Source organism: Amia ocellicauda, unplaced genomic scaffold, assembly GCF_036373705.1.
Source record: "Amia ocellicauda isolate fAmiCal2 unplaced genomic scaffold, fAmiCal2.hap1 HAP1_SCAFFOLD_184, whole genome shotgun sequence".
Classification (NCBI taxonomy): Eukaryota; Metazoa; Chordata; class Actinopteri; order Amiiformes; family Amiidae; genus Amia; species Amia ocellicauda.
In genome coordinates this window covers 20,703-37,500 of record NW_027102747.1, presented here as the reverse complement: position 1 = coordinate 37,500, position 16,798 = coordinate 20,703, and the positions used below count along the sequence as shown (strand labels likewise).

General features: G+C 43.3%; 14 non-coding genes across 14 annotated transcripts; all 14 read right to left on the bottom strand.

Moving 5' to 3' along the window:
* Positions 1-754: 754 nt before the first annotated feature.
* Positions 755-873, bottom strand: LOC136724416 (5S ribosomal RNA). The gene has a single exon (XR_010807082.1). It is a non-coding gene; the product is annotated as a 5S ribosomal RNA (ribosomal RNA).
* Positions 874-1,931: 1,058 nt separating this feature from the next.
* Positions 1,932-2,050, bottom strand: LOC136724433 (5S ribosomal RNA). The gene has a single exon (XR_010807098.1). It is a non-coding gene; the product is annotated as a 5S ribosomal RNA (ribosomal RNA).
* A 1,055-nt stretch (positions 2,051-3,105) lies between these two features.
* Positions 3,106-3,224, bottom strand: LOC136724397 (5S ribosomal RNA). The gene has a single exon (XR_010807068.1). It is a non-coding gene; the product is annotated as a 5S ribosomal RNA (ribosomal RNA).
* A 1,066-nt stretch (positions 3,225-4,290) lies between these two features.
* On the bottom strand, positions 4,291-4,409 carry LOC136724377 (5S ribosomal RNA). Its single transcript, XR_010807050.1, has one exon. It is a non-coding gene; the product is annotated as a 5S ribosomal RNA (ribosomal RNA).
* Positions 4,410-5,475: 1,066 nt separating this feature from the next.
* LOC136724384 (5S ribosomal RNA) lies at positions 5,476-5,594 on the bottom strand. Its single transcript, XR_010807056.1, has one exon. It is a non-coding gene; the product is annotated as a 5S ribosomal RNA (ribosomal RNA).
* A 1,066-nt stretch (positions 5,595-6,660) lies between these two features.
* Positions 6,661-6,779, bottom strand: LOC136724421 (5S ribosomal RNA). Its single transcript, XR_010807087.1, has one exon. It is a non-coding gene; the product is annotated as a 5S ribosomal RNA (ribosomal RNA).
* A 1,054-nt stretch (positions 6,780-7,833) lies between these two features.
* Positions 7,834-7,952, bottom strand: LOC136724415 (5S ribosomal RNA). Its single transcript, XR_010807081.1, has one exon. It is a non-coding gene; the product is annotated as a 5S ribosomal RNA (ribosomal RNA).
* Positions 7,953-9,018: 1,066 nt separating this feature from the next.
* LOC136724383 (5S ribosomal RNA) lies at positions 9,019-9,137 on the bottom strand. The gene has a single exon (XR_010807055.1). It is a non-coding gene; the product is annotated as a 5S ribosomal RNA (ribosomal RNA).
* Positions 9,138-10,187: 1,050 nt separating this feature from the next.
* LOC136724459 (5S ribosomal RNA) lies at positions 10,188-10,306 on the bottom strand. The gene has a single exon (XR_010807121.1). It is a non-coding gene; the product is annotated as a 5S ribosomal RNA (ribosomal RNA).
* A 1,066-nt stretch (positions 10,307-11,372) lies between these two features.
* LOC136724411 (5S ribosomal RNA) lies at positions 11,373-11,491 on the bottom strand. The gene has a single exon (XR_010807080.1). It is a non-coding gene; the product is annotated as a 5S ribosomal RNA (ribosomal RNA).
* Positions 11,492-12,549: 1,058 nt separating this feature from the next.
* Positions 12,550-12,668, bottom strand: LOC136724399 (5S ribosomal RNA). The gene has a single exon (XR_010807070.1). It is a non-coding gene; the product is annotated as a 5S ribosomal RNA (ribosomal RNA).
* Positions 12,669-13,734: 1,066 nt separating this feature from the next.
* Positions 13,735-13,853, bottom strand: LOC136724451 (5S ribosomal RNA). The gene has a single exon (XR_010807114.1). It is a non-coding gene; the product is annotated as a 5S ribosomal RNA (ribosomal RNA).
* Positions 13,854-14,908: 1,055 nt separating this feature from the next.
* On the bottom strand, positions 14,909-15,027 carry LOC136724387 (5S ribosomal RNA). The gene has a single exon (XR_010807059.1). It is a non-coding gene; the product is annotated as a 5S ribosomal RNA (ribosomal RNA).
* A 1,058-nt stretch (positions 15,028-16,085) lies between these two features.
* LOC136724375 (5S ribosomal RNA) lies at positions 16,086-16,204 on the bottom strand. Its single transcript, XR_010807048.1, has one exon. It is a non-coding gene; the product is annotated as a 5S ribosomal RNA (ribosomal RNA).
* Between the last annotated feature and the right edge of the window lie 594 nt (positions 16,205-16,798).

Here is a 16,798-nt window from a genome sequence, read left to right as displayed (position 1 = left end):
ACATGCAGTATGAAACTGAAAGGAGGTTGCATCACTATGATGCATAACATTGCATGTATTGTATTTTCAAGTGTGTGCATTCATCCTGTTGTCATTTTGTTTTGAAAGCAGAAGAATCATTCAACAGGTTGCTGAGACAAATGTAAACCAGTAAAACATATGAAGAGAAACAAACCTTGAATATAAGTTCAGTTGTTTAAACATTTGACAAACTATGGTGAGGGGGTAAGAAAACACACAAATCCAGCAGCTCCTGTATTTCAATACACCAGAACCCAATATTATTGGCGAGTCGGGTAGTCCATCATCACAGTTCGAGGGCAGGCATCATTTCAGTAATTTCATCCCGTTGCATTCACATCCGTGCCTTGAATGAGATTGAATGTGATCTTTGCTCTCAAGTATGTTCCCAAGTTTTACACTTTCGTGCTTTGCATGAATGGGAATGGAACCGTGTGTGTTGAATGAGGCTCCTTGTGAGCACTGAACTTTGTCCGGTGGAGTTCCTTTTTGTGTTGCTGTAATTGTGTAATTTCTCGATGAGAAAGATTAGGCAACATTTAGTCACTTCTAGCCATGATGCTCAATTTATTTACGAATGTACCCTAGTTACTAGGGACCGTTTACGTTGGAGAACAAGATCTATTGTATGCCTGTGTATTTGGGGAAGTCAAATCTGAAATAATGATGAAATTGCGTGTATCCAAAGTTAAAACTCGTGATTTGTCGCCCTCTGGTGTGTAAAAGATGCAAAAGCTTACAGCACCTGGTATTCCCAGGCGGTCTCCCATCCAAGTACTGACCAGGCCCGAGCCTGCTTAGCTTCCGAGATCGGACGAGATCGGGCGTATTCAGGCTAGTATGGCCGTAAGCCAGGGAGGCTGTCCCTGACGCTCTACTTAAAGGGAAGGCAATATCCGTTTCTGCCGCTCATACTTGCAGTTGAACTGTCTCTCTACTCTAAAGTCCGGGACACACCAGCGCGCCGCAGACAGTCCCTGCTAACACGAAACGTTGTGGCAACGTTGTGCGTTAGCTGGGGTGCCACACCAGACCGGAACTATATATTACAAAACGAACACATTGTCTTGATAAAACAGCTGTAATTGAGTGCCTGACACGCCAGTCAAGCGCAATCTTGAGAAGGTGTGCATTTCAGTAAGGATTTCAATTGACATGCAGTATGAAACTGAAAGGAGGTTGCATCACTATGATGCATAACATTGCATGTATTGTATTTTCAAGTGTGTGCATTCATCCTGTTGTCATTTTGTTTTGAAAGTAGAAGAATCATTTTTGCTGAGGTTGCTGAGACAAATGTAAACCAGTAAAACATATGAAGAGAAACAAACCTTGAATATAAGTTCAGTTGTTTAAACATTTGACAAACTATGGTGAGGGGGTAAGAAAACACACAAATCCAGCAGCTCCTGTATTTCAATACACCAGAACCCAATATTATTGGCGAGTCGGGTAGTCCATCATCACAGTTCGAGGGCAGGCATCATTTCAGTAATTTCATCCCGTTGCATTCACATCCGTGCCTTGAATGAGATTGAATGTGATCTTTGCTCTCAAGTATGTTCCCAAGTTTTACACTTTCGTGCTTTGCATGAATGGGAATGGAACCGTGTGTGTTGAATGAGGCTCCTTGTGAGCACTGAACTTTGTCCGGTGGAGTTCCTTCTTGTGTTGCTGTAATTGTGTCATTTCTCGATGAGAAAGATTAGGCAACATTTAGTCACTTCTAGCCATGATGCTCAATTTATTTATGAATGTACCCTAGTTACTAGGGACCGTTTACGTTGGAGAACAAGATCTATTGTATGCCTGTGTATTTGGGGAAGTCAAATCTGAAATAATGATGAAATTGCGTGTATCCAAAGTTAAAACTCGTGATTTGTCGCCCTCTGGTGTGTAAAAGATGCAAAAGCTTACAGCACCTGGTATTCCCAGGCGGTCTCCCATCCAAGTACTGACCAGGCCCGAGCCTGCTTAGCTTCCGAGATCGGATGAGATCGGGCGTATTCAGGCTAGTATGGCCGTAAGCCAGAGAGGCTGTCCCTGACGCTCTACTTAAAGGGAAGGCAATATCCGTTTCTGCCGCTCATACTTGCAATTGAACTGTCTCTCTACTCTAAAGTCCGGGACACACCAGCGCGCCGCAGACAGTCCCTGCTAACACGAAACGTTGTGGCAACGTTGTGCGTTAGCTGGGGTGCCACACCAGACCGGAACTATATATTACAAAACGAACACATTGTCTTGATAAAACAGCTGTAATTGAGTGCCTGACACGCCAGTCAAGCGCAATCTTGAGAAGGTGTGCATTTCAGTAAGGATTTCAATTGACATGCAGTATGAAACTGAAAGGAGGTTGCATCACTATGATGCATAACATTGCATGTATTGTATTTTCAAGTGTGTGCATTCATCCTGTTGTCATTTTGTTTTGAAAGCAGAAGAATCATTCAACAGGTTGCTGAGACAAATGTAAACCAGTAAAACATATGAAGAGAAACAAACCTTGAATATAAGTTCAGTTGTTTAAACATTTGACAAACTATGGTGAGGGGGTAAGAAAACACACAAATCCAGCAGCTCCTGTACTTCAATACACCAGAACCCAATATTATTGGCGAGTCGGGTAGTCCATCATCACAGTTCGAGGGCAGGCATAATTTCAGTAATTTCATCCCGTTGCATTCACATCCGTGCCTTGAATGAGATTGAATGTGATCTTTGCTCTCAAGTATGTTCCCAAGTTTTACACTTTCGTGCTTTGCATGAATGGGAATGGAACCGTATGTGTTGAATGAAGCTCCTTGTGAGCACTGAACTTTGTCCGGTGGAGTTCCTTTTTGTGTTGCTGTAATTGTGTCATTTCTCGATGAGAAAGATTAGGCAACATTTAGTCACTTCTAGCCATGATGCTCAATTTATTTACGAATGTACCCTAGTTACTAGGGACCGTTTACGTTGGAGAACAAGATCTATTGTATGCCTGTGTATTTGGGGAAGTCAAATCTGAAATAATGATGAAATTGCGTGTATCCAAAGTTAAAACTCGTGATTTGTCGCCCTCTGGTGTGTAAAAGATGCAAAAGCTTACAGCACCTGGTATTTCCAGGCAGTCTCCCATCCAAGTACTGACCAGGCCCAAGCCTGCTTAGCTTCCGAGATCGGACGAGATCGGGCGTATTCAGGCTAGTATGGCCGTAAGCCAGGGAGGCTGTCCCTGACGCTCTACTTAAAGGGAAGGCAATATCCGTTTCTGCCGTTCATACTTACAGTTGAACTGTCTCTCTACTCTAAAGCCCGGGACACACCAGCGCGCCGCAGACAGTCCCTGCTAACACGCCACGTTGTGGCAACATTGTGGCAACGTTGTGCGTTAGCTGGGGTGCCACACCAGACCGGAACTATATATTACAAAACGAACACATTGTCTTGATAAAACAGCTGTAATTGAGTGCCTGACACGCCAGTCAAGCGCAATCTTGAGAAGGTGTGCATTTCAGTAAGGATTTAAATTGACATGCAGTATGAAACTGAAAGGAGGTTGCATCACTATGATGCATAACATTGCATGTATTGTATTTTCAAGTGTGTGCATTCATCCTGTTGTCATTTTGTTTTGAAAGCAGAAGAATCATTCAACAGGTTGCTGAGACAAATGTAAACCAGTAAAACATATGAAGAGAAACAAACCTTGAATATAAGTTCAGTTGTTTAAACATTTGACAAACTATGGTGAGGGGGTAAGAAAACACACAAATCCAGCAGCTCCTGTATTTCAATACACCAGAACCCAATATTATTGGCGAGTCGGGTAGTCCATCATCACAGTTCGAGGGCAGGCATCATTTCAGTAATTTCATCTTGTTGCATTCACATCCGTGCCTTGAATGAGATTGAATGTGATCTTTGCTCTCAAGTATGTTCCCAAGTTTTACACTTTCGTGCTTTGCATGAATGGGAATGGAACCGTGTGTGTTGAATGAGGCTCCTTGTGAGCACTGAACTTTGTCCGGTGGAGTTCCTTTTTGTGTTGCTGTAATTCTGTCATTTCTCGATGAGAAAGATTAGGCAACATTTAGTCACTTCTAGCCATGATGCTCAATTTATTTATGAATGTACCCTAGTTACTAGGGACCGTTTACATTGGAGAACAAGATCTATTGTATGCCTGTGTATTTGGGGAAGTCAAATCTGAAATAATGATGAAATTGCGTGTATCCAAAGTTAAAACTCGTGATATGTCGCCCTCTGGTGTGTAAAAGATGCAAAAGCTTACAGCACCTGGTATTCCCAGGCGGTCTCCCATCCAAGTACTGACCAGGCCCGAGCCTGCTTAGCTTCCGAGATCGGACGAGATCGGGCGTATTCAGGCTAGTATGGCCGTGAGCTAGGAATGCTGTCCCTGACGCTATTCTTAAAGGGAAGGCAATATCCGTTTCTGCCGTTCATACTTACAGTTGAACTGTCTCTCTACTCTAAAGCCCGGGACACACCAGCGCGCCGCAGACAGTCCCTGCTAACACGCCACGTTGTGGCAACATTGTGGCAACGTTGTGCGTTAGCTGGGGTGCCACACCAGACCGGAACTATATATTACAAAACGAACACATTGTCTTGATAAAACAGCTGTAATTGAGTGCCTGACACGCCAGTCAAGCGCAATCTTGAGAAGGTGTGCATTTCAGTAAGGATTTCAATTGACATGCAGTATGAAACTGAAAGGAGGTTGCATCACTATGATGCATAACATTGCATGTATTGTTTTTACAAGTGTGTGCATTCATCCTGTTGTCATTTTGTTTTGAAAGCAGAAGAATCATTCAACAGGTTGCTGAGACAAATGTAAACCAGTAAAACATATGAAGAGAAACAAACCTTGAATATAAGTTCAGTTGTTTAAACATTTGACAAACTATGGTGAGGGGGTAAGAAAACACACAAATCCAGCAGCTCCTGTATTTCAATACACCAGAACCCAATATTATTGGCGAGTCGGGTAGTCCATCATCACAGTTCGAGGGCAGGCATCATTTCAGTAATTTCATCCCGTTGCATTCACATCCGTGCCTTGAATGAGATTGAATGTGATCTTTGCTCTCAAGTATGTTCCCAAGTTTTACACTTTCGTGCTTTGCATGAATGGGAATGGAACCGTGTGTGTTGAATGAGGCTCCTTGTGAGCACTGAACTTTGTCCGGTGGAGTTCCTTTTTGTGTTGCTGTAATTGTGTCATTTCTCGATGAGAAAGATTAGGCAACATTTAGTCACTTCTAGCCATGATGCTCAATTTATTTACGAATGTACCCTAGTTACTAGGGACCGTTTACATTGGAGAACAAGATCTATTGTATGCCTGTGTATTTGGGGAAGTCAAATCTGAAATAATGATGAAATTGCGTGTATCCAAAGTTAAAACTCGTGATTTGTCGCCCTCTGGTGTGTAAAAGATGCAAAAGCTTACAGCACCTGGTATTCCCAGGCGGTCTCCCATCCAAGTACTGACCAGGCCCGAGCCTGCTTAGTTTCCGAGATCGGACGAGATCGGGCGTATTCAGGCTAGTATGGCCGTAAGCCAGGGAGGCTGTCCCTGACGCTCTACTTAAAGGGAAGGCAATATCCGTTTCTGCCGCTCATACTTACAGTTGAACTGTCTCTCTACTCTAAAGTCCGGGACACACCAGCACGCCGCAGACAGTCCCTGCTAACACGAAACGTTGTGGCAACATTGTGGCAACGTTGTGCGTTAGCTGGGGTGCCACACCAGACCGGAACTATATTTTACAAAACGAACACATTGTCTTGATAAAACAGCTGTAATTGAGTGCCTGACACGCCATTCAAGCGCAATCTTGAGAAGGTGTGCATTTCAGTAAGGATTTCAATTGACATGCAGTATGAAACTGAAAGGAGGTTGCATCACTATGATGCATAACATTGCATGTATTGTATTTTCAAGTGTGTGCATTCATCCTGTTGTCATTTTGTTTTGAAAGCAGAAGAATCATTCAACAGGTTGCTGAGACAAATGTAAACCAGTAAAACATATGAAGAGAAACAAACCTTGAATATAAGTTCAGTTGTTTAAACATTTGACAAACTATGGTGAGGGGGTAAGAAAACACACAAATCCAGCAGCTCCTGTATTTCAATACACCAGAACCCAATATTATTGGCGAGTCAGGTAGTCCATCATCACAGTTCGAGGGCAGGCATCATTTCAGTAATTTCATCCCGTTGCATTCACATCCGTGCCTTGAATGAGATTGAATGTGATCTTTGCTCTCAAGTATGTTCCCAAGTTTTACACTTTCGTGCTTTGCATGAATGGGAATGGAACCGTGTGTGTTGAATGAGGCTCCTTGTGAGCACTGAACTTTGTCCGGTGGAGTTCCTTTTTGTGTTGCTGTAATTGTGTCATTTCTCGATGAGAAAGATTAGGCAACATTTAGTCACTTCTAGCCATGATGCTCAATTTATTTACGAATGTACCCTAGTTACTAGGGACCGTTTACGTTGGAGAACAAGATCTATTGTATGCCTGTGTATTTGGGGAAGTCAAATCTGAAATAATGATGAAATTGCGTGTATCCAAAGTTAAAACTCGTGATTTGTCGCCCTCTGGTGTGTAAAAGATGCAAAAGCTTACAGCACCTGGTATTCCCAGGCGGTCTCCCATCCAAGTACTGACCAGGCCCGAGCCTGCTTAGCTTCCGAGATCGGATGAGATCGGGCGTATTCAGGCTAGTATGGCCGTAAGCCAGAGAGGCTGTCCCTGACGCTCTACTTAAAGGGAAGGCAATATCCGTTTCTGCCGCTCATACTTGCAATTGAACTGTCTCTCTACTCTAAAGTCCGGGACACACCAGCGCGCCGCAGACAGTCCCTGCTAACACGAAACGTTGTGGCAACGTTGTGCGTTAGCTGGGGTGCCACACCAGACCGGAACTATATATTACAAAACGAACACATTGTCTTGATAAAACAGCTGTAATTGAGTGCCTGACACGCCAGTCAAGCGCAATCTTGAGAAGGTGTGCATTTCAGTAAGGATTTAAATTGACATGCAGTATGAAACTGAAAGGAGGTTGCATCACTATGATGCATAACATTGCATGTATTGTATTTTCAAGTGTGTGCATTCATCCTGTTGTCATTTTGTTTTGAAAGCAGAAGAATCATTCAACAGGTTGCTGAGACAAATGTAAACCAGTAAAACATATGAAGAGAAACAAACCTTGAATATAAGTTCAGTTGTTTAAACATTTGACAAACTATGGTGAGGGGGTAAGAAAACACACAAATCCAGCAGCTCCTGTATTTCAATACACCAGAACCCAATATTATTGGCGAGTCGGGTAGTCCATCATCACAGTTCGAGGGCAGGCATCATTTCAGTAATTTCATCTTGTTGCATTCACATCCGTGCCTGAATGAGATTGAATGTGATCTTTGCTCTCAAGTATGTTCCCAAGTTTTACACTTTCGTGCTTTGCATGAATGGGAATGGAACCGTGTGTGTTGAATGAGGCTCCTTGTGAGCACTGAACTTTGTCCGGTGGAGTTCCTTTTTGTGTTGCTGTAATTGTGTCATTTCTCGATGAGAAAGATTAGGCAACATTTAGTCACTTCTAGCCATGATGCTCAATTTATTTATGAATGTACCCTAGTTACTAGGGACCGTTTACATTGGAGAACAAGATCTATTGTATGCCTGTGTATTTGGGGAAGTCAAATCTGAAATAATGATGAAATTGCGTGTATCCAAAGTTAAAACTCGTGATATGTCGCCCTCTGGTGTGTAAAAGATGCAAAAGCTTACAGCACCTGGTATTCCCAGGCGGTCTCCCATCCAAGTACTGACCAGGCCCGAGCCTGCTTAGCTTCCGAGATCGGACGAGATCGGGCGTATTCAGGCTAGTATGGCCGTAAGCTAGGAATGCTGTCCCTGACGCTCTACTTAAAGGGAAGGCAATATCCGTTTCTGCCGTTCATACTTACAGTTGAACTGTCTCTCTACTCTAAAGCCCGGGACACACCAGCGCGCCGCAGACAGTCCCTGCTAACACGCCACGTTGTGGCAACATTGTGGCAACGTTGTGCGTTAGCTGGGGTGCCACACCAGACCGGAACTATATATTACAAAACGAACACATTGTCTTGATAAAACAGCTGTAATTGAGTGCCTGACACGCCAGTCAAGCGCAATCTTGAGAAGGTGTGCATTTCAGTAAGGATTTCAATTGACATGCAGTATGAAACTGAAAGGAGGTTGCATCACTATGATGCATAACATTGCATGTATTGTTTTTACAAGTGTGTGCATTCATCCTGTTGTCATTTTGTTTTGAAAGCAGAAGAATCATTCAACAGGTTGCTGAGACAAATGTAAACCAGTAAAACATATGAAGAGAAACAAACCTTGAATATAAGTTCAGTTGTTTAAACATTTGACAAACTATGGTGAGGGGGTAAGAAAACACACAAATCCAGCAGCTCCTGTATTTCAATACACCAGAACCCAATATTATTGGCGAGTCGGGTAGTCCATCATCACAGTTCGAGGGCAGGCATCATTTCAGTAATTTCATCCCGTTGCATTCACATCCGTGCCTTGAATGAGATTGAATGTGATCTTTGCTCTCAAGTATGTTCCCAAGTTTTACACTTTCGTGCTTTGCATGAATGGGAATGGAACCGTGTGTGTTGAATGAGGCTCCTTGTGAGCACTGAACTTTGTCCGGTGGAGTTCCTTTTTGTGTTGCTGTAATTGTGTCATTTCTCGATGAGAAAGATTAGGCAACATTTAGTCACTTCTAGCCATGATGCTCAATTTATTTACGAATGTACCCTAGTTACTAGGGACCGTTTACATTGGAGAACAAGATCTATTGTATGCCTGTGTATTTGGGGAAGTCAAATCTGAAATAATGATGAAATTGCGTGTATCCAAAGTTAAAACTCGTGATTTGTCGCCCTCTGGTGTGTAAAAGATGCAAAAGCTTACAGCACCTGGTATTCCCAGGCGGTCTCCCATCCAAGTACTGACCAGGCCCGAGCCTGCTTAGTTTCCGAGATCGGACGAGATCGGGCGTATTCAGGCTAGTATGGCCGTAAGCCAGGGAGGCTGTCCCTGACGCTCTACTTAAAGGGAAGGCAATATCCGTTTCTGCCGCTCATACTTACAGTTGAACTGTCTCTCTACTCTAAAGTCCGGGACACACCAGCACGCCGCAGACAGTCCCTGCTAACACGAAACGTTGTGGCAACGTTGTGCGTTAGCTGGGGTGCCACACCAGACCTATGTATTACAAAACGAACACATTGTCTTGATAAAACAGCTGTAATTGAGTGCCTGACACGCCATTCAAGCGCAATCTTGAGAAGGTGTGCATTTCAGTAAGGATTTCAATTGACATGCAGTATGAAACTGAAAGGAGGTTGCATCACTATGATGCATAACATTGCATGTATTGTATTTTCAAGTGTGTGCATTCATCCTGTTGTCATTTTGTTTTGAAAGCAGAAGAATCATTCAACAGGTTGCTGAGACAAATGTAAACCAGTAAAACATATGAAGAGAAACAAACCTTGAATATAAGTTCAGTTGTTTAAACATTTGACAAACTATGGTGAGGGGGTAAGAAAACACACAAATCCAGCAGCTCCTGTATTTCAATACACCAGAACCCAATATTATTGGCGAGTCGGGTAGTCCATCATCACAGTTCGAGGGCAGGCATCATTTCAGTAATTTCATCCCGTTGCATTCACATTCGTGCCTTGAATGAGATTGAATGTGATCTTTGCTCTCAAGTATGTTCCCAAGTTTTACACTTTCGTGCTTTGCATGAATGGGAATGGAACCGTGTGTGTTGAATGAGGCTCCTTGTGAGCACTGAACTTTGTCCGGTGGAGTTCCTTTTTGTGTTGCTGTAATTGTGTCATTTCTCGATGAGAAAGATTAGGCAACATTTAGTCACTTCTAGCCATGATGCTCAATTTATTTACGAATGTACCCTAGTTACTAGGGACCGTTTACGTTGGAGAACAAGATCTATTGTATGCCTGTGTATTTGGGGAAGTCAAATCTGAAATAATGATGAAATTGCGTGTATCCAAAGTTAAAACTCGTGATTTGTCGCCCTCTGGTGTGTAAAAGATGCAAAAGCTTACAGCACCTGGTATTCCCAGGCGGTCTCCCATCCAAGTACTGACCAGGCCCGAGCCTGCTTGGCTTCCGAGATCGGACGAGATCGGGCGTATTCAGGCTAGTATGGCCGTAAGCCAGGGAGGCTGTCCCTGACGCTCTACTTAAAGGGAAGGCAATATCCGTTTCTGCCGTTCATACTTACAGTTGAACTGTCTCTCTACTCTAAAGCCCGGGACACACCAGCGCGCCGCAGACAGTCCCTGCTAACACGCCACGTTGTGGCAACATTGTGGCAACGTTGTGCGTTAGCTGGGGTGCCACACCAGACCGGAACTATATTTTACAAAACGAACACATTGTCTTGATAAAACAGCTGTAATTGAGTGCCTGACACGCCAGTCAAGCGCAATCTTGAGAAGGTGTGCATTTCAGTAAGGATTTCAATTGACATGCAGTATGAAACTGAAAGGAGGTTGCATCACTATGATGCATAACATTGCATGTATTGTATTTTCAAGTGTGTGCATTCATCCTGTTGTCATTTTGTTTTGAAAGCAGAAGAATCATTCAACAGGTTGCTGAGACAAATGTAAACCAGTAAAACATATGAAGAGAAACAAACCTTGAATATAAGTTCAGTTGTTTAAACATTTGACAAACTATGGTGAGGGGGTAAGAAATGACACAAATCCAGCAGCTCCTGTATTTCAATACACCAGAAGCCAATATTATTGGCGAGTCGGGTAGTCCATCATCACAGTTCGAGGGCAGGCATCATTTCAGTAATTTCATCCCGTTGCATTCACATCCGTGCCTTGAATGAGATTGAATGAGATCTTTGCTCTCAAGTATGTTCCCAAGTTTTACACTTTCGTGCTTTGCATGAATGGGAATGGAACCGTGTGTGTTGAATGAGGCTCCTTGTGAGCACTGAACTTTGTCCGGTGGAGTTCCTTTTTGTGTTGCTGTAATTGTGTAATTTCTCGATGAGAAAGATTAGGCAACATTTAGTCACTTCTAGCCATGATGCTCAATTTATTTACGAATGTACCCTAGTTACTAGGGACCGTTTACGTTGGAGAACAAGATCTATTGTATGCCTGTGTATTTGGGGAAGTCAAATCTGAAATAATGATGAAATTGCGAGTATCCAAAGTTAAAACTCGTGATTTGTCGCCCTCTGGTGTGTAAAAGATGCAAAAGCTTACAGCACCTGGTATTCCCAGGCGGTCTCCCATCCAAGTACTGACCAGGCCCGAGCCTGCTTAGCTTCCGAGATCGGACGAGATCGGGCGTATTCAGGCTAGTATGGCCGTAAGCCAGGGAGGCTGTCCCTGACGCTCTACTTAAAGGGAAGGCAATATCCGTTTCTGCCGCTCATACTTGCAGTTGAACTGTCTCTCTACTCTAAAGTCCGGGACACACCAGCGCGCCGCAGACAGTCCCTGCTAACACGAAACGTTGTGGCAACGTTGTGCGTTAGCTGGGGTGCCACACCAGACCGGAACTATATATTACAAAACGAACACATTGTCTTGATAAAACAGCTGTAATTGAGTGCCTGACACGCCAGTCAAGCGCAATCTTGAGAAGGTGTGCATTTCAGTAAGGATTTCAATTGACATGCAGTATGAAACTGAAAGGAGGTTGCATCACTATGATGCATAACATTGCATGTATTGTATTTTCAAGTGTGTGCATTCATCCTGTTGTCATTTTGTTTTGAAAGTAGAAGAATCATTTTTGCTGAGGTTGCTGAGACAAATGTAAACCAGTAAAACATATGAAGAGAAACAAACCTTGAATATAAGTTCAGTTGTTTAAACATTTGACAAACTATGGTGAGGGGGTAAGAAAACACACAAATCCAGCAGCTCCTGTATTTCAATACACCAGAACCCAATATTATTGGCGAGTCGGGTAGTCCATCATCACAGTTCGAGGGCAGGCATCATTTCAGTAATTTCATCCCGTTGCATTCACATCCGTGCCTTGAATGAGATTGAATGTGATCTTTGCTCTCAAGTATGTTCCCAAGTTTTACACTTTCGTGCTTTGCATGAATGGGAATGGAACCGTGTGTGTTGAATGAGGCTCCTTGTGAGCACTGAACTTTGTCCGGTGGAGTTCCTTTTTGTGTTGCTGTAATTGTGTCATTTCTCGATGAGAAAGATTAGGCAACATTTAGTCACTTCTAGCCATGATGCTCAATTTATTTATGAATGTACCCTAGTTACTAGGGACCGTTTACGTTGGAGAACAAGATCTATTGTATGCCTGTGTATTTGGGGAAGTCAAATCTGAAATAATGATGAAATTGCGTGTATCCAAAGTTAAAACTCGTGATTTGTCGCCCTCTGGTGTGTAAAAGATGCAAAAGCTTACAGCACCTGGTATTCCCAGGCGGTCTCCCATCCAAGTACTGACCAGGCCCGAGCCTGCTTAGCTTCCGAGATCGGACGAGATCGGGCGTATTCAGGCTAGTATGGCCGTAAGCCAGGGAGGCTGTCCCTGACGCTCTACTTAAAGGGAAGGCAATATCCGTTTCTGCCGTTCATACTTACAGTTGAACTGTCTCTCTACTCTAAAGCCCGGGACACACCAGCGCGCCGCAGACAGTCCCTGATAACACGCCACGTTGTGGCAACATTGTGGCAACGTTGTGCGTTAGCTGGGGTGCCACACCAGACCGGAACTATATATTACAAAACGAACACATTCTCTTGATAAAACAGCTGTAATTGAGTGCCTGACACGCCAGTCAAGCGCAATCTTGAGAAGGTGTGCATTTCAGTAAGGATTTCAATTGACATGCAGTATGAAACTGAAAGGAGGTTGCATCACTATGATGCATTACATTGCATGTATTGTATTTTCAAGTGTGTGCATTCATCCTGTTGTCATTTTGTTTTGAAAGCAGAAGAATCATTCAACAGGTTGCTGAGACAAATGTAAACCAGTAAAACATATGAAGAGAAACAAACCTTGAATATAAGTTCAGTTGTTTAAACATTTGACAAACTATGGTGAGGGGGTAAGAAAACACACAAATCCAGCAGCTCCTGTATTTCAATACACCAGAACCCAATATTATTGGCGAGTCGGGTAGTCCATCATCACAGTTCGAGGGCAGGCATCATTTCAGTAATTTCATCCCGTTGCATTCACATCCGTGCCTTGAATGAGATTGAATGTGATCTTTGCTCTCAAGTATGTTCCCAAGTTTTACACTTTCGTGCTTTGCATGAATGGGAATGGAACCGTGTGTGTTGAATGAGGCTCCTTGTGAGCACTGAACTCTGTCCGGTGGAGTTCCTTTTTGTGTTGCTGTAATTGTGTCATTTCTCGATGAGAAAGATTAGGCAACATTTAGTCACTTCTAGCCATGATGCTCAATTTATTTACGAATGTACCCTAGTTACTAGGGACCGTTTACGTTGGAGAACAAGATCTATTGTATGCCTGTGTATTTGGGGAAGTCAAATCTGAAATAATGATGAAATTGCGTGTATCCAAAGTTAAAACTCGTGATTTGTCGCCCTCTGGTGTGTAAAAGATGCAAAAGCTTACAGCACCTGGTTTTCCCAGGTGGTCTCCCATCCAAGTACTGACCAGGCCCGAGCCTGCTTAGCTTCCGAGATCGGACGAGATCGGGCGTATTCAGGCTAGTATGGCCGTAAGCCAGGGAGGCTGTCCCTGACGCTCTACTTAAAGGGAAGGCAATATCCGTTTCTGCCGCTCATACTTGCAGTTGAACTGTCTCTCTACTCTAAAGTCCGGGACACACCAGCGCGCCGCAGACAGTCCCTGCTAACACGAAACGTTGTGGCAACGTTGTACGTTAGCTGGGGTGCCACACCAGACCGGAACTATATATTACAAAACGAACACATTGTCTTGATAAAACAGCTGTAATTGAGTGCCTGACACGCCAGTCAAGCGCAATCTTGAGAAGGTGTGCATTTCAGTAAGGATTTCAATTGACATGCAGTATGAAACTGAAAGGAGGTTGCATCACTATGATGCATAACATTGCATGTATTGTATTTTCAAGTGTGTGCATTCATCCTGTTGTCATTTTGTTTTGAAAGCAGAAGAATCATTCAACAGGTTGCTGAGACAAATGTAAACCAGTAAAACATATGAAGAGAAACAAACCTTGAATATAAGTTCAGTTGTTTAAACATTTGACAAACTATGGTGAGGGGGTAAGAAAACACACAAATCCAGCAGCTCCTGTATTTCAATACACCAGAACCCAATATTATTGGCGAGTCGGGTAGTCCATCATCACAGTTCGAGGGCAGGCATCATTTCAGTAATTTCATCCCGTTGCATTCACATCCGTGCCTTGAATGAGATTGAATGTGATCTTTGCTCTCAAGTATGTTCCCAAGTTTTACACTTTCGTGCTTTGCATGAATGGGAATGGAACCGTGTGTGTTGAATGAGGCTCCTTGTGAGCACTGAACTTTGTCCGGTGGAGTTCCTTTTTGTGTTGCTGTAATTGTGTAATTTCTCGATGAGAAAGATTAGGCAACATTTAGTCACTTCTAGCCATGATGCTCAATTTATTTACGAATGTACCCTAGTTACTAGGGACCGTTTACGTTGGAGAACAAGATCTATTGTATGCCTGTGTATTTGGGGAAGTCAAATCTGAAATAATGATGAAATTGCGTGTATCCAAAGTTAAAACTCGTGATTTGTCGCCCTCTGGTGTGTAAAAGATGCAAAAGCTTACAGCACCTGGTATTCCCAGGCGGTCTCCCATCCAAGTACTGACCAGGCCCGAGCCTGCTTAGCTTCCGAGATCGGACGAGATCGGGCGTATTCAGGCTAGTATGGCCGTAAGCCAGGGAGGCTGTCCCTGACGCTCTACTTAAAGGGAAGGCAATATCCGTTTCTGCCGCTCATACTTGCAGTTGAACTGTCTCTCTACTCTAAAGTCCGGGACACACCAGCGCGCCGCAGACAGTCCCTGCTAACACGAAACGTTGTGGCAACGTTGTGCGTTAGCTGGGGTGCCACACCAGACCGGAACTATATATTACAAAACGAACACATTGTCTTGATAAAACAGCTGTAATTGAGTGCCTGACACGCCAGTCAAGCGCAATCTTGAGAAGGTGTGCATTTCAGTAAGGATTTCAATTGACATGCAGTATGAAACTGAAAGGAGGTTGCATCACTATGATGCATAACATTGCATGTATTGTATTTTCAAGTGTGTGCATTCATCCTGTTGTCATTTTGTTTTGAAAGTAGAAGAATCATTTTTGCTGAGGTTGCTGAGACAAATGTAAACCAGTAAAACATATGAAGAGAAACAAACCTTGAATATAAGTTCAGTTGTTTAAACATTTGACAAACTATGGTGAGGGGGTAAGAAAACACACAAATCCAGCAGCTCCTGTATTTCAATACACCAGAACCCAATATTATTGGCGAGTCGGGTAGTCCATCATCACAGTTCGAGGGCAGGCATCATTTCAGTAATTTCATCCCGTTGCATTCACATCCGTGCCTTGAATGAGATTGAATGTGATCTTTGCTCTCAAGTATGTTCCCAAGTTTTACACTTTCGTGCTTTGCATGAATGGGAATGGAACCGTGTGTGTTGAATGAGGCTCCTTGTGAGCACTGAACTTTGTCCGGTGGAGTTCCTTTTTGTGTTGCTGTAATTGTGTAATTTCTCGATGAGAAAGATTAGGCAACATTTAGTCACTTCTAGCCATGATGCTCAATTTATTTACGAATGTACCCTAGTTACTAGGGACCGTTTACGTTGGAGAACAAGATCTATTGTATGCCTGTGTATTTGGGGAAGTCAAATCTGAAATAATGATGAAATTGCGTGTATCCAAAGTTAAAACTCGTGATTTGTCGCCCTCTGGTGTGTAAAAGATGCAAAAGCTTACAGCACCTGGTATTCCCAGGCGGTCTCCCATCCAAGTACTGACCAGGCCCGAGCCTGCTTAGCTTCCGAGATCGGACGAGATCGGGCGTATTCAGGCTAGTATGGCCGTAAGCCAGGGAGGCTGTCCCTGACGCTCTACTTAAAGGGAAGGCAATATCCGTTTCTGCCGCTCATACTTGCAGTTGAACTGTCTCTCTACTCTAAAGTCCGGGACACACCAGCGCGCCGCAGACAGTCCCTGCTAACACGAAACGTTGTGGCAACGTTGTGCGTTAGCTGGGGTGCCACACCAGACCGGAACTATATATTACAAAACGAACACATTGTCTTGATAAAACAGCTGTAATTGAGTGCCTGACACGCCAGTCAAGCGCAATCTTGAGAAGGTGTGCATTTCAGTAAGGATTTCAATTGACATGCAGTATGAAACTGAAAGGAGGTTGCATCACTATGATGCATAACATTGCATGTATTGTATTTTCAAGTGTGTGCATTCATCCTGTTGTCATTTTGTTTTGAAAGTAGAAGAATCATTTTTGCTGAGGTTGCTGAGACAAATGTAAACCAGTAAAACATATGAAGAGAAACAAACCTTGAATATAAGTTCAGTTGTTTAAACATTTGACAAACTATGGTGAGGGGGTAAGAAAACACACAAATCCAGCAGCTCCTGTATTTCAATACACCAGAACCCAATATTATTGGCG